Source organism: Bombus affinis, chromosome 10, assembly GCF_024516045.1.
Source record: "Bombus affinis isolate iyBomAffi1 chromosome 10, iyBomAffi1.2, whole genome shotgun sequence".
Classification (NCBI taxonomy): Eukaryota; Metazoa; Arthropoda; class Insecta; order Hymenoptera; family Apidae; genus Bombus; species Bombus affinis.
Genome location: NC_066353.1, coordinates 11,061,362 through 11,076,031, shown reverse-complemented (window position 1 = coordinate 11,076,031; position 14,670 = coordinate 11,061,362). Strand labels below are relative to the sequence as shown.

At 42.2% G+C, this 14,670-nt stretch overlaps 1 protein-coding gene across 6 annotated transcripts in view; it reads right to left on the bottom strand.

The window, feature by feature from the left end:
* The window catches only part of LOC126921230 (ankyrin repeat domain-containing protein 50-like), a 222,538-nt gene that overhangs the window by 59,303 nt on the left and 148,565 nt on the right, over window positions 1–14,670 (bottom strand). For all 6 annotated transcript variants that reach the window (XM_050732598.1, XM_050732599.1, XM_050732592.1 and 3 more), the window contains one exon: window positions 13,938–14,045. The gene's annotated coding sequence lies outside the window, so the exon portion shown is untranslated. The remainder of the gene's footprint in view (window positions 1–13,937; window positions 14,046–14,670) is intronic.

Here is a 14,670-nt window from a genome sequence, read left to right as displayed (position 1 = left end):
CTGTAGCGTTGCTTCTTTTCTACCTTTTCTTTGCTTCTCAGCTTTCTAATGCTTTCTCCATATTTTCTATCATCGCTAACCTTTTCACATCTATCGTTTCGTTTTTATCCTTTCTCGAAGCTAAAATATCAATTGTTTCCTTTTATTCCAATAGTATTCCTTTCTTACTTTTCTATCTTCTAATTTCTCTTATTTTTTACTAGTACTTCTAGCAAAACTCTCGATACGATACGCGTACTCTTGGAACATATTTCACAACCGATGCTTCCTACATGGTATCTTCGCATAGTTTCTTCCTGCCCGTATATTTAGGGCTTCTCTCACATATCGCGCAATATCATTACATTTCACCGCCATTTTATTTATCATAAATTACCATACACATCGACGCAAATGATACTGAAAAATCTTTCACATTTTACTTAGAAATTCTTCCATCTTTCTATCGAAAGATCTACATTCCAGAAATTCATCCATCGTTTATTATCGTTTCCGCAACTGCTCCCTTAGCTCCAAGAAACAAAAACACCAAAGTACATGTAGAAGATTTGGTTGAAGGTTGGTTGGTTGGTTTGGTAGAAGGTTGGTTGGTTGATTGGTTTGGTAGAAGGTTGGTTGGTTGGTTTAGTAGAAGGTTGATTGGTTGCTTTGGTACAAAGTTGGTTGGTTGATTGGTTTGGTAGAAGGTTGGTTGATTGGTTTGACAGAAGGTTGGTTGGTTGGTTGGTTTGGTAGAAGGTTGGTTGTTTGGTTTATTAGAAGGTTGATTGGTTGCTTTGGTAGAAGGTTGGTTGGTTGGTTGGTTTGGTAGAAGGTTGATTGGTTGGTTTAGTAGAAGGTTGATTAGTTGCTTTGGTAGAAAGTTGGTTGGTTGGTTGGTTTGGTAGAAGGTTGGTTGGTTGATTGGTTTGGTAGAAGGTTGGTTGGTTGGTTTAGTAGAAGGTTGATTGGTTGCTTTGGTAGAAGGTTGGTTGGTTGGTTGGTTTGGTAGAAGGTTGATTGGTTGCTTTGATAGAAGGTTGGTTGGTTGATTGGTTTGGTAGAAGTTTGATTGATTGATTTGGTAGAAGTTTGATTGATTGATTTTGTAGAAGGTTGGTTGGTGTGGTTTAATGACGGGAGATCTTGATATTGAAAACTGTGAAATATATTTTTAAACAACAGATACAGAGAATGTTCGCTCGGTACTAACTGATTCGCATGCAAATGAGTTAAAATGGCTCGAGACTGAGACTAAAATACTGATCGCGTTACGTTTATTTGTACTGGTGAAAATTTAGATTCGTCTTTGTTTGACGGCTGCCCGTAGCGGCGACATTGTTTTTGTCCAGAGTTTATTTATTATTACATTACGTATATCCTAACGATGTTGATAGTCCGAGACAAAACAACAACATGATTTGAATTGTCCTCAAGCTCATGTGCCGCTACACACACGCTCCCACGCACGATCCAACCCCGATCTGTCATCCACACCACGAACCGCGCATCAATGCCTCCTCTTTGGTATTAAAATCTGCCGCGCGAGGGGTTCACAAAAAAAAAACTCCTTTCACCCGCTGTTCTCAGCCCAGCAGCAACAAATTATCCGCCACCCCTCGAGAACGTTGAAAAACCATTTGAATGCTCTCGAAGCGGACCAACGCGAACAACCAATGGATCTCGTCCCTTTTGCTACCCCCTGCGACCGTGTGATTTCGCGAAAGTCGCGTCCGTGGCCCTTTTCACGCCACCGCCGCTTCTCCTTCACCACGCCTCCAGCCCCAACCATCCTGCAACCACCCTGCCTGCTCGAATTAGTATCCCATTCTGCGTCACTGGAAGAGAAACGGTTCTGCCGTATCCTACAGAATAAACAGGCTCTGCTGCCCTTTCATCCCCTTGCCTCTTCTTTCAGTTGCCAGCCGAAGGCTTGTACTTTATAAACCGAATACTCGCGCACTTTCTTTCTTTCTTTCTGTCCCGGTGAATATACAGGGTGTTTCAGTTAAGTGGCAGCATCTAAGTATTTTTATTTTCAGCTGCGTGAAAAGATTTCTCGGGATAGTGTCAGCCGCGTTATTTCCAAGGGCGTACGAAACACATTTTCTTTTATTTCATTTTAGCTCGCTGATTTATCCATTAGGTGGCTGTAGGTATATTCCGTGTGGTTGATCCTAAGCCTGGTTATGGCTACGCGGTCTCTTCTACCTAATCTTTTGCTTTTTATTCGAAAGGTCAAGTGCCGAGTTTATTTGGGATACGTTCGAGGATTTCGATTACCGTTTCGAAGTTTCGTTCAGAATTTCCGCTTCTGTTTCGACATATATCGTTCGTGGTGTTCGTAAAAGAAAGAAGTAACTCGTTGTTGACGTGGTTAATTCGGCTCACTCTTTTATCCGCGACATCATTTTCTCGTGGTAAATGATATCCAGGGAGAAGTGAAAATGGAAAGATAAAAGAAACTCGTAATAAAAGTGACAAGTCGTTGGAAAAGAACCAGCTCGGACGAAGCCATAAATGAACCAATAAAAATCCTAATCCCACGGAAACGACGATCATAAGCGATGCTTGAGCGTTCGATCATAAAACAGCGAGCATCCAGCCAAGGTCGAAGATCATCCGTCTATACATATTCATATGCTTCGAGATACGGTATGTACAGTTTTCAAATAATATCCGGCTTTGAATTTCATTCCGGGTTAATGCTCTTTTGAATCATGCGCGGTTACAGGCGAATATTAAAAGGCGGTATCGAGTATTCTTGTTATTTTCTCCTGTTATTCAACGAACGTTGTACGACCCTCGCGCAAGTATCGATCGCTTCTTGACACAAATATGCAATTCCCATCGTCTCCGTGTATTATACGCAGAATAATCCAGTCGCAGACTCGCAAAAAAGCTAGGAAACTATTTGCGTAGCCGAATAGAAATTTCGTTTCACCGATGGTACAGATCGCGTGTGGTAATTACAAAAATGTAACAATTTCCAATTTTCTATCGTATTATATATCTTTGTACAAAGAGTACGAGCGAAGGACAGTTGTAAAAATCAGTCTATAAAAGAGAGAGAGTTACTGGATCAAGGAATATTATCTTTTTTCCTGTTTTCTTCCAGATGTCTCCATACGTCCACTCTTTTACCTGTTCCTAGCTCATAATCATCGTCCTCTTAATTAAACGCTATAGACGCGCGAAGGCGGTGTAGCAGCCGCGACGAAACTCGTTCATTTCCGCCTTTGATCTCTTCGTGTAATCGAATTTCTTCGTGTACTGTCTTTCGCCCTTTTTAAACATCAGCGAACACGAGACCAGAGCACCGGTGTATCGCGTTCACGACGCTTTTGTTCGATTTCCATTCAGGGAATTACAACACGAACGAACCGTAAATCCTTTTAGGGTACTTGGAAGTATTTTGATTAGAAATTTATAACCGAATTCTGGAGAAAAACGGTTCTTTACGAAAGTTCCTCAATCTTATCAAACTCGCACTATCCCCGAAACATCGCGCCATTTCGCATATTTGCCTAGCGCGTGAATTATTCGAAAAATTGTTCGCTGAAACCATGTAGAGACGCGAGTACACAGCGAACGTACCAAAAGCTAGCCTGAAATTAATTTTCGAGATGGCCTGTACAAAGAAAAAGGGGACGCTTAAGAGGATCAAACAGAAACTCCGACACTTTCAACGTCACGTCCGTGATATCCAACGCACGCTGCATAACCAAGGCCACTGCAGGCGGCTGATTTAATTCCGTTTTGACCCGAAATTATCCCAGGGTTCGTACCGGTGAATAGGAAACGTATGCTTCATCCATTGCAACCGAGGTACATCCATATCTCTAGGCCACTTTGTAGGCGAGCAGTCTAGGCCAGAAGGTTCGCGATGAAACACGAGTCACGGCGAATTACTGCGCTATTCCGCTGTACAAGCAACCTTGCGATACCGTGATACATATTGGTCCAGAGCACGATCCTCCTTCTACGTGGCCGAGGCTCAGCGACCAAGAGTTACGAGGCACATGGAAATGGAACCCTTTCGAGGAGAAACAGCGACCAGGACCAGGTTGCTTTATTTATTAAGCGGACTTCAAAGAACCGGAAGTGTGGCGAGAACTCAAGGGACCAAACAGTCTGGGAGGATGGTATTGTCTTGAGATTTCCGGGTGCTGGACACGTACTCGGAATACGCGGGTACCTTCCTTCTTCGTAGCTCTCGAAGTGTTTTTCAAGTTGCTCGGTTAATGATTATGATTTACTTTTTCTTCCTATGAAAGTATTCTTCAAATTGTAATATGTATTAGTCTTAGTGATAGGAATTGTGATATTACTAGTCTTAGTGATAGGAATGTATAATAACGATTTATTAATTTCGGTTTTCGAAGTTTACTTTGACATTAGGATTACTAATTCGTCCAAACTTTCGCACACAAGTCTGACGAATTACAGATCGATACCGCACCTCTACTTCGTGATACTTATAACCAGGGATCGAATAAGCAATAAGCAAAGTGGGACTTTTCGATGGGTTTTGTGTACGTTCATGGAAGCGAAGCTACCAGGTATGTAAATATGAAACCGGAATTTTTCTATAGGCAAATTCCGGTTTCATACTTATAGACCAGACACATCACAACTACACTACAGCACAATTCCGGTACAATTCCAATGCAATTCCGGTGCAATTTCGGTACAATTCCAATGCAATTCCGGTGCAATTTTGGTACAAATCCGGCGCAATTTCGGTACAATTCCGGTACAAATCCGGTGCAATTTCGGTCCAATTTTGGTACAATTCCGGCACAATTCCGGTATAACTCCATACAAGATCATACAGAAATTCTCGTATCGTGTCCTATTAGCACGCTTTCTTTCGTATATCGAATGAAAAAAAATTTAGCCTGTGGTTATCGATTAATCGTCATCATAGAATTATCATCGTCTTATACGGAAAGGCGTTCTTCGTGGCACCGCCCTTAAAAATACAAAACGCGTTTTCACGTGCCCATGGAACCTACGAGAAGAGATAATTCACGCATTTCGCAGTGTTAAATTTACAATAATCGAGCTCGAAAGGGTTAATTTCCACCCCTGTTACACCAGCCGCCCGAAATAAGCGACGGGGAAATAAAAAGAGGGGTGGAAAGTTTCGAAAGTTAGACCGGAGGAATTTATTTTCTCGTTTTATGCATCGAGAGGGCTGGCCTGTGTATCTGTACTCGTTTTATCCGTAGCCGGGACACCGCCGAAGCAATTTCATCTCAGGTAACGCAAACTGATATAGAGGAAGCTTTGTTCCCCGGTGAGTTCGCGATACGGCTCTTCCACCGCCTCCCTCTCTTTCTTCTTCCTGTAGGTCCCGAGACCCCTTTCCTGCCACCGTTGTCTCTACAACTACCCCCCGTCACTCTCTTCCAACCCTAGCCGGGATTAACAGCGACGGGACCGCTAATGAAACAGCCTGTGGTCAGATTAAAGCCGCTCTTCGCACGGTTAACGACACACCTTGATCTCTTCCTCCTCCTTCTCCTCCTCCTTCTTCTCCTCCTTCTACTTCTTCTTCTACTTGCTTTCTGTACTAATACGTCGTTTTGCTCGTTTTCTTAGTTTGTGGGTTTACCGGCAATGTGTTTCTTGTTACGCGATTTTCTCTTGTTTCCCGTGTTGTACAGCCTCATTCAAAAGCGTACACACGTTGGGTATTTTAGTTGTTTCAAGTAAAATTAGCAATTCGTTTGTTTTAGTTAGGTCTTTTAACATACACATTTTTGCAATAAATAAATAAATATATAGTTTATAAATATAAAGTTCCTTTCGTTTTATAAGGAGATATTGTTATTATTATTATTATTGCTTAGTCCGTGCCTTTCGACTTTGGACGAGCTTTCGGTTTTACATCTCTTTTACCTATTTCGCTTCTTTTATATATCTACCTCCCCTCTTATCCGCTCTATTATATTGCACTCCGTCATCCAAAACATCATCCAATTATTCGTACTAGCGTTGCTTCTAATTCTCTAAATTGCCGATCGTAAGTTTCGACGATTACTGCTCGATCTTATTTTAAAAATCAACGATACAAGGTACGAGGGAAGATTGCTGGTGGAATGACAGTTTCGCGTTCACCTGACTTTCGACAAGCGTGCAACGCTATTACGTTTTCGTCCGTAATATCACGTTCCCGTATAATCCCATGAAAAGACAACGCACGACTACGTGACACGTGTTTCTCTATCGGTCGATCACGAAACGACCGGCGATTTTTCACCACATAGACGAGAAATAAGTAACGTAGCTTTCCTTTTCTTCCATTAATGGCGGAACGATGGTCACGTAGTGGTACGTGGCAAGTGTTAGCCAGCTGTCCGTTCCACCAACGGCACAGATTGCGTCTTTGGGGATTATATCCTTCGTGCAGTTACCAAACTTACTAAAAAGCAATTTTCTTGCTCGTCAGGATTCATCGTGCACCGAGTACACGGAAGTAGCAAAGGCAGAGAGTATTTGACCAACTGTGTTTCGCGTGTAACTTATGCAGTGACGAACGAGGTCAGCATCCAGTGGGACTGGGCACAGTTTCAAATTCTTGCCTCCGTTTCTTAGTCGAAATTTAAGTCAAGGAAACGACCCGGGAGTTTGTAACAGATGTGTCGTTTACTTCCAACTCCCTCCCTCCCTGCTCCTCATTCTTCTCTTTTCTCTTCTTGTGTATATGGTGTGTCTGGCGTAGGCGTCGTTGCGAAATTTTACGACTTGGAAGTTAAGCAATTGCGTTAGAAAAAAGTTCGACTACGTTTAATCTCAAGCTGAATTACGTGACACACAGTGGCTCGCGAACGTATTTGCACAAGCAGACGATTTTTATGTGTATATTACAAGCGATATAACGAACAATGATTTGACAAAATCACGCGAAGCTTCATGCGAAGCTTCATTAGCGCTGTAATTACACGCCACATCACGCACCGTAACATGCAGAAATATGGCCAGTGTGCAAAATGAAGTGTGCTTGTTGTAACGTTTAATGGATGAAATAAACCTTTGCGTAGATTCTTCCTTTCTTTGGCTATATCCTATGTTTGTTAACGTACGAAATTGCGTAAAAATCCGCGGTTTGCTTATCACCGCATCGAACAGGTTTAAAACAAATCTGAGAATGCACGTAGAAATTACAAGAGCAAACTATAAGAGCAATGCACCAAGTCAAAGGTTTACCAAAATATGATAATACGAATAATTTCGTCAACCACTTTGAATAATCTGTCCGCAAGTTGAGCAGCGAGAGACATTTGTTAACGCCAACGTTCGTTGATATTTCATTCGTTCGTCTAACTTTACGTGAATTCTTCTACTAACGAAGATTGAGAAATTGATCAATCGAACGATAAAGTTAGACAAACGTAGAATTTTAATTTCAAGTCGAGCGAACTCATGGAAACGAGTCGCTTGTTTCTTGAGAATCGAACATTAACGATGTACCTTATCTGACGAGATCGAATAAATCGATGAAATACCGATCGGTACTGATTCTACTAGACTCGTATATTTCTCGGTTTATCCTTTGAATAAAGACGAAAAAATCTGACGTCAGCGCGTGGCGCGATAAATCTTGCGAAAAGAAAACCGCCCACCGAAAATAAAAAAAGAAACAGAAAGGGAAACGAAACAATTACACCGGAAATTTATTGCCAAGCAACCTCTCGCTATTATAATCCACCAACTATTACGTCTTTCGAAAATAATAATAGGAAGTAATAGACGCACAATGTTTTTTGTTTCATATTATTTTCTCGAATTACGTACGATCCGTTTTATGCTATTGAGATAAACACCGTGACATTTCACAGACTTGGTTTGTATGAAGGTGCACTGTTGTCAAAGACACGTTTGCGAAAGAAAGACACTTTCCGGACGACCCATATGTTCTTGGTACAGCGACTTCTCATATCTTAAATATTTTTATAACGATTACCATTTGGAAAATTATAAAATATTGCAGAAGTGCTGTAACAAATAAAAGCAGTCGAAAATTTATCAAAATAAATCGGAGGAATTTAATATTAAAAAAGCCACAGTATTAATACGAAGCAGCACTGTTGTCAAAGACACGTTTGCGAAAGAAAGACACTTTCCGGACGACCCATATGTTCTTGGTACAGCGACTTCTCATATCTTAAATATCTTTATAACAATTACCATCCGAAAAATTATAAAATATTTCAGGACTGTTGTAACAAATAAAAGCAGTCGAAAATTTATCAAAATAAATCGGAGGAATTTAATGATAAAAAAGCCACAGTATTAATACGAAGCAGCACTGTTGTCAAAGACACGTTTGCGAAAGAAAGACACTTTCCGGACGACCCATATGTTCTTGGTACAGCGACTTCTCATATCTTAAATATTTTTATAACGATTACCATTTGGAAAATTATAAAATATTGCAGAAGTGCTGTAACGAATAAAAGCAGTCGAAAATTTATCAAAATAAATCGGAGGAATTTAATATTAAAAAAGCCACAATATTAATATGAAGCAGCACTGTTGTCAAAGACACGTTTGCGAAAGAAAGACACTTTCCGGACAACCTAATATATGTTGTACACTATTGGCCATTCTTATTATTCTTTTATCAGCGGTCTTTCTCACGGATTATTCCCACTCGTTTGTTCGTTCTCGTCCGTTTAATCGAGAATACGAGAATGAAGTTATTAAAGTGGTTCAAAGGCGAGAAACCACCGGTCGTTTCCTATTTCACTGTCTTCCTCGACTGATTGTCCCTTATAGAACAGATAAACGTAGATTTATCGCGACAGTTTGGCCGTGCAGTTGGATTTGCGGTGGCTTCCACCTATATTATCGAAACCGGGCTGGCCGATCTTTAGCAGCCGCCCCTCGCGATCAAATTTATCGCGTCGCCCACGCGCGACACTTGGATTTGTGGCTTTCAACGAAACGGTTACCCTCGCCACTGGCTGCTCCATCCACCAGGTCGCTCCCCTTCTCGGCGATCGTCGTGGTCGACGTGATTTTGTCGCCAGGGTGGACCGAGGCGGAAAAACATCACGAACACGTTTTTAGGGGTTGGAATTCGCAGTGGGAAAGGTAAAACAGAGAGCAACGCGTATTCCAATGGACTATTTACGTGAAAGGACGAGCGAGATTATAGGGAAGATTAGACCTAACGTAATCCGACCGAGGGAAGTTTTCAAAGCCGATAAACGACCTTGGAACATCAACATATTTGGGTCGGTGAATTGGTCGCGGAATGGTCGTTCGAATAAAAAGATGCAGTCCCATTAAAAAGGAAAAAAATGATAGTCGCCTTGAAGTCTCGAAGACACGTTCACTTGGACGAGATTTGGGATCGTCGCAAGATGTTCCTCTCGAAACGAAGCAAGTTTCGGTTAGAATGGTGTCTTTTGATAAGCAGTAGTTTAGCAGATAATTGCGCGATCCGCTTCAAACGGGACAGCTGGATGATCTCGATGACCTCGAAATACGGCGTGCAAGTCAACGTTGCGAAATTTCCCGTGCCTTTTACCGCCGCTCGGACGTAGTTTCTTTAGATATTAGATAGAAAGCTTGGATGCAATTTATTGCGTTAGGAGCGCGCTTTATTCAGGCGCGCTTTTATATTGTCAAACGTAAAGTTAACTCGTTGACGAGAGACGATCAGCTTTAAGCAGCTAGCTATTTTTGAAAATTTCGAAAAGCGCCTGCCTGAAACGTGTCGTAAAAAGTAAGCATCGACGAGTACACTCGTCGAACGTAGAGTACGCGTAGCTGTTATAATATAAACAGCAAATTCTAACTACTTTTCACGCAGTGTAGTCGTCACAAACAGCTACCTGGTTAATGTTAATAAAACAGAAAAATGAATGAGTTACAGTATCCGGCCGTCTAATGGCAATGCCAGCGTGAAATAACTTTCAATGAATCCATTGACAGAGGAAATGTCGCAATATGTCTTATCGGTCTGCTCGTCATGTGCATGCTAATAATTAGGGTCAGCAAATATGTATACACGTCCCTCACACGTAACCTAATAATAACCACGCACGTTCTTAGTTCTTGAGTTGTACGCAGAAGCGCGTTTGGTGGTACAGTACTCGTGCATAAATAATAATTAGACGTTAATAATGGAGTTTATCGTGCACTTAAAAAATCCAACGAAATTACGTCCAGCGTTGGCGACGTTCTTCTGATCCGAGCTATAGCCAGTTGATTTATTTTTTCTAATTTATGTCGAAGATGATTAGCATCGATATAATTGCAGTTTACGTTTACATTGGTCTATGTAAAAATACGGACATCCGCGTACATCTCAGAATAAGGTGCAAAAACTAGATTTGATCGAAGCTTCTTTGCGAATATGTCGAAAACGAAGGCCAAAAGCTTGGCAAAATGTTTCAAGGTCTTCGAAATCGGCGAGCTTCTTCCCTATGTAATTAACGAAATTTCTCGTATCAAATTCAACCTAATCTTTGTTTCATTTTGCGGATGAAAATTTCAATGTTGTATTTATACTTTTTATGGTGATTCGTAGTGGCGTCAAGCAAGTAAAATTGAAATTGCGCGAATGGAAGATCCAGAGAAGGAGAGAATTAAAGGGATGTATGGAAATATTATCGATGTATTTAGATATAACGTAAGGAACGCATCGAAACGTAGGAAATTTAATTACCGCGATGGAATCGAAATTTGATAAACGAAGGACTCGCAGTGGTAGAAAATTGGCGGAACGTGGTCCTGCGTGATTTTAATTAATCGAGGCGAAGTGATAGTACGTGCGTTGGGGTTTGACAAGTTCAGTCTCTAGGAGAAAATTGAAATTTCATGAATTGGGGATTTAGTGTAGCGGCAAGTTGAAGGAACCTACATAGTGCTCTGCGACTTTAATTAATCGCAACAACGCGGTATACAGTGGTGTTTGTATTAGAATTTGACAAGTTTAGCTGTCGAGGAAATGGAAGTTCGGTAGACTAAGGATGTACAGTGGTTGCAAGTTGACATAACGCGTAGTACTGTGCATACCGACGGTACAGGACAAAAGCACTTAATAAATTAGATTGATTTGTAACAAGAGAATTAAACTCATGGACGTATCATTCGATGCGATAAATTAAATTAACCTGACGTTACATATTTCTGTCAGAATCATCGAACAAAACCGATAATTAAGAAACAAAGGCTTGAAAAAGAATTAGCAATTAAAAAGTCGAAGCTTGAAAACAAAAAATTGAATTGCAAATTGAAACGTTCGAGCGGAAATTACATATTTGTCGTCCCTTTTCAGTTCGAATCTCAACTACCATTTACGTTTTGTAATAAAATTTAAGCACAACAACCGATACAATCTAATTTTCCTTGCGATTAACAGATATCCATTAAACGGTGTAATTCAATTTCTCAAATTCACGTGGTTCGTTTAAGACCATGCGCGTTTCTACTTCAACATTTCCATGAAATTACCTGTCACGAGTATGTAAAATTAATTATCGAGACTACATTCCACGTTATTTCACGACACCCTAGACACTCGCAGCCCCGGCAATATTTGATCTCTCGACTTACCTAATTTAAGGCTTCACCTAATTCAGCCTAATTTAATCCAACCTCTTACACCCGAAAGGCGTAAAATGATACAACGCTGGATAAACAGCTGACGATCATGTTCCCGCATGCGAATAAAATAAATTTCTTCGCGGATAATACAATACAAAACACGGAGCTAATAATCGAGATCCTAATATCGTGCAATCCACTCGTGCAATTCGAAAATCGAAATAAACGTTAGATGGAGAAATTGATGTCCGTTGTAAGTGTACCAAGCGTTTCGTGATTTATGGGCGATGGCGTGCATACATAGGACACCGTATTCGCGACTTGTTCTCTCCAAGTTCGAAACTGTGCCGATTCCTGAAAGCATTCATTCGCTTCGGCACGTGTCACGCTTCGGACAGCTCGAGGATGGCGGGGTGGTAACATTATGCAAGCGGTCTGCTCTGCATCTCTTGCATCCATGCACGAACACGCGCACACACATGCACGTGTCTCGGTGTACGTTCGATACATCGGTAGATGCCGTCGCGTTCGACCCATTTTCCAACAATGCTCGACCCGTTTATTATTAGATGCGGAGACTCAGATACACAGCCCTGTCGAGCCGAGCCAGCGGAATAAAGACGACACGAGCATACACGGTTCGTATCTCGCGCGATACTCGTCCACGTTACGTGTACCGATATACGCCGTGTACATGTGTCCGGATCACACGAACACGCTGACAAACCGATCGCACGTTCTGCCTTCTGCTGATTTCAATGATTCGAGAACCGCTTCCGTTACACGTCGTGCGCATGAATAACCAACTACGTATCTGTTCGACGGTTGTTCATTTTCCGATTTGATTCACGAACATAGTACGCGCCAGATCTTCGCAATACGTCCAAGACGCGAAAAGAATTCTTTTTCAGATTTGGGATTATTCAGCGGACAATTGGTCGTTGGATACCTGGCTCGGTATTTCGTCGTCGAAACTTGGTCGATATTCAAGTTACTGTTAAACTAGGTTCGTCTTAGATTTTGCGTTCGAGTGGGTTGCAGTTGGATGACGTTCGGACGATGGAATCTCGTTGAGAAAAATCGGAGCGTTCGATGGACCGTGTTATCTTAAATAAGTTTGAATTTTGATCCGCGGCTTGGGCCACGCGAGAAAGAATAACAAAATTCCATTTTCTAATTGTTGCGAATTATCGACTAAAGAGCAACCGGTCAGGTCAAACCGATCGGTCGATATCGCGTACCTCGAATGAATTAATGCTCAGGATGGAGGAGGTTTAATAGACCGAGTGTTAGAGTAATCTAGCACTGTATTTGCACTTGTTGTATAAAAGTAACGTTTGATGTTATGAACACGGCGGTGGTAAGATCCTGTTGAGAGTGAAGTATTTCACCCGCACGGTACGATGTCTGACGATGAACTGTCCTCCTACGTTGCTGATTCTCCCTACCAGTCGTTGGGTTTCGTCTGTTCATCGTGTCCTTCCGGCTGATCCTTCCCCGGGGTTTTTTATCTGACCTCGGAGTCATTAGGTTCACAGCTTGGGGAGGTCATGTAATTTAGAATTTCTTAAAGAAGGGAATGGGCCTGTCCGTGCCGTAAACGGTCCGCCACTCAAAATTCCAAACAATTAATGTCAAATTATCGTCACCATCTGTGACGATGACACCGAATGTCCATCGTTAGCATGGCGAAACCAAAGACCGTCGGAACGAATGAAACAAACTCGATTATCCGAACTGTCCGGACAAACGAGGTTCTATACTGTGCTCGTATTTTTCTAGAAAGCGCGTTGCCACACCATCTTCAAGCATTATCGATGTCAATAACTATTTAGAATGGAAAATTGCACTTAAATTGCTTGGAGAAGTATTCAGTGGTTGAAGTATTTTCGTGGTCCACGGGACAGAAATCGTTGGAAAGTTTGCTGTCGAGTGCCACTACAATTCTCGTTGGCACGTAGAACATTTTCCAATAAAAAGATCGAAGCTTCTCGATTTTGCAACGTGTTCTCTGCAAAGCGATCCTCAATCGTATTTAGAAGAAGGCAAAAGCATGGAAATACTCGAGTCGTTAACCTCGGGCCGAAATAAAGCAAGGTTGTTGTAAAATCACGCGTTATGCAACGGAAAGAGGGTGTGCAACCGCGTCAGTGGATTCGGGGAGGAACGTGTTTACAAAAGACGGACGACGGGGAGGAATAAGCCGTCTGCAAACACGTAGCTTCAGCGAAAAACTATGTCATAAGCGAAATTTCGCTGGAGTTTGTTAGCGCTGTCTTTCTCTCCGACGTGTACCAGTAAATCAGTGTGTAAGAGAGGAAGAGAGAGAAAGGTAGAAAAGCTTTCGTCCGGGGAATTCCTTAAAATGCACGCTACGTTGCGCGACTCACCTTGCGACACGTCGGTACACCCGTTCTCTGCGTCGTCTTTTCGAATTTCCAGCTCTTCTCGTCCCGCCTCTGCTCTCCTTTTGCTCCTGTTTTTCGCAGAAGAAAAGTCTGAAAACAAACGAGAGGACGAAGAGGTTAGAGGCGACGATATTGCACGCGCAACAGTTTGAACGTCGCAGGAACGTAGAAAGTTAGCGTTGTGTTTCAAAAAGCTCCGCGTTCGTCCTCGTGCGGATTCGATCGAATCGCAGTAGCGTAATCTCTTGCGGCATCGGTTACATTAATTTTAGAAAAATCTACTGCCTGTCACGTCGTTCTCCTCTGGTTTCCTCGTAACGTCGCGCACGCGTCTGTAAACTACGCTTATCCGATAATCGATGCGACGATTTCCTTCAGCCATAGGTGGAGCATCTTCACCAACGAAACGCAGTGGGAAAGGAAGAAAAGATAAGGAGAAAGAGGCGATATTAACGAGAGAAGAAACGAAGGTGAATTTCAACGAAACAGTCGCCTCCGATTTCAGCATCGAACGGTTCACGTCGTCGTAGATCATCGCCAGACGAACGCGACGTCGAATGCCTGTGGTTCTAAAGGGGTGTGGAGAAAAGGAGAGGGACGAAAAAGGATGGAGGAGGGGGGAAGGGAAGAAGAGACAGGATGGAATCCTCGCAGGACCATCGCCGCGTCGCGACGTCGATCGTCGCCTCGTCGAGGCATGAGTTCAACGAGCTGG